At 36.5% G+C, this 2,164-nt stretch overlaps 1 long non-coding RNA gene across 1 annotated transcript; it reads right to left on the bottom strand.

Annotated features, from left to right (window-relative positions):
- Window positions 1-301: 301 nt before the first annotated feature.
- Window positions 302-1,476, bottom strand: LOC115589882 (uncharacterized). Its single transcript, XR_003985620.1, has 3 exons — window positions 1,350-1,476; window positions 766-882; window positions 302-385 (listed from the first exon to the last, which is right to left on the bottom strand). It is a non-coding gene; the product is annotated as an uncharacterized LOC115589882 (long non-coding RNA).
- Window positions 1,477-2,164: the final 688 nt, after the last annotated feature.

Below are 2,164 nucleotides of genomic sequence, written 5' to 3' on the forward strand. Positions count from 1 at the left end.
AAAAAGACAAAACACAATATATGAAAGGAAAGAAAATTGATTGAATTGACGAATGATTTTGGGATTATTAACAATAAGTTAGTCTGGGATCCCAAACAATGAGGAAGTAAAGCTGAAGTCAATATAACTCAATGGCTTCAACTTCAATTTGCAAGTAAATAAAAATACTTTGAGTCTTTCTGTGGCTCATGTTCTTATATCTTTAAATAAACTGAAGATTAATAAAGTAGTGATTGCTTCATTAAAAAGATAACATACTGTACTGTGTGTGAGTGGAAACAAAACTCATTAAAAGGTAAACCTGTTTTTTCTTGTTCGCCAGCTCTGTCCTCAGCTTCAGATTCTCCTCCGAGAGCTTCTTGACATCAGTTCTCAGGCTGTCCACCTGAGAGGACAGAGAAGATAGAGACAGAATTTAAAGAGATATTTTCTCTTATTAAAAGTTTGTGAGCTAAAATACACAACTGACATGACAGAAGGTTGTTGCATAACAAAGACCAATGTTAGCACTAAATCGTAAAAGAAACAAAGATGTCAGTAGTTTTGTCAAATGTTCATTTACAACGTGTGGTTCTGGTTTTGGTTTTGACTCACCAGCTTTTTGACTTGTTCTACTTTGTCTGCACACTTGTTTGACATTTGTAGTTTAACATGTTGAAATAGTTCAGGACAGAAAAGGTGCAGCTGGGACACATTTAAGGATCGAGGACAAACAAGGCCGGAAACAAATCTGTTTCATGTAGAGTGTATAATGATTACACTGACCTCATGGATCTTGCACTGTGACTGGCTCTTCAGGGTGTCCACTTCCCTCTGAGCTTTGTGTCTTTTCTGTCTCTCATGCAGGAGCTGCATGATGGCGTCAGCTCGGCTTTCCTCCACCTGTGAGTGAAAAGAGACATGGAGAAAGACTTGATGAGAGAAATGCTCTTTTGTCAGCCTTGGCAGGGATTCTAAAAACACAATTAGATCCGAGGTTAAAAACTCAACTCTAATGCAAGCTCTGATTCATTCTGCATTTGAAGACACCGCATAGAAAATAGAGTTGGTTCCCTGGTCCCATACAACTGCTTGAATTGACCCTTTAAGTACAAACATGAACATATGATTGTCCTGAAGAGACTCCTGTGTTTGGGTCTGGAAAAGGATTCGAGTCATTATGAAATGCCTTGGACTGACTGAGTATATTCGTGACTACACTATGAATGTAAAGTCATCATCATCAATTAAAGAATAAAAAATACCATGAAACCGTGAGACAAATAAAGCACAGCTGAAAACAGTGGAATCAAGAAGATGTTAAAAAACAAGCTTGAATGAAATGTTTTGTAAAGAATTCAAGCACCAACCTCCCTGGTCTTCTTCTCCAGCCTCTCCTCCAGGATCCGAACTTTGTTCTCAGCTTCCTCCCTCTTCTGCTGCTCATTCTGGAGCTTCTGCTGCTCTGCTTGGGACTTTTGCCTGATGGAAACTAACTGCCACTTAAACAGAATGAGGAGACACATATTAGAGACAAGTTAAGAGACAGGTTACTTATCATCTGGAATGATCCTGAAAATACAGAAACATGATGAACCTTACGATCTGATATTTGTATACATTTGTATATTTGAGAACATTTAGCTGTTCCTGTGTTTGAAAATTCCTGTGTTTGTCTTTTGTGTGTGATTCTGCTGCAACTTCAGACTTAATATTGTAATTCTACATGACAACTTACTGAAGAAGAAGAAGAGGAAGGCTGGACTGTAGAGACTCTGGCTCTTTCCAACTGAGGAAAAATAGAGAAATTAAAAGAGATGTTCTTTATTCAATATTCTTGAATGCTTTTAAATCAAAAAATAAAATTCTAACTTGAAGGAGGGAAGTTTAGGCCTTTAGTATTTTCAAAGAATAGTTCATTAAATGAACAGCATTTTACTGCATGTTAACTGTAACATAGGCGCCGATTTATGTTTTTGCCTGTGGGTGATCAATTTGTTTTTTGTTGTTTTTGTGCTCAAATTAAATGAATACCACCAAGGTAATGATTGTCACAAACTGACTTTTATTTAGAGCTGTCCCAAATTATTATTTTTCAAACGATTAATCTAGCGATTATTTTTTCAATAAGTCTACTAATCTAACGATTAATTTAACGTTACATGACCAAACAAAAGTAAGTAGT

The sequence above is a fragment of the Sparus aurata genome, chromosome 10, assembly GCF_900880675.1.
Source record: "Sparus aurata chromosome 10, fSpaAur1.1, whole genome shotgun sequence".
Classification (NCBI taxonomy): Eukaryota; Metazoa; Chordata; class Actinopteri; order Spariformes; family Sparidae; genus Sparus; species Sparus aurata.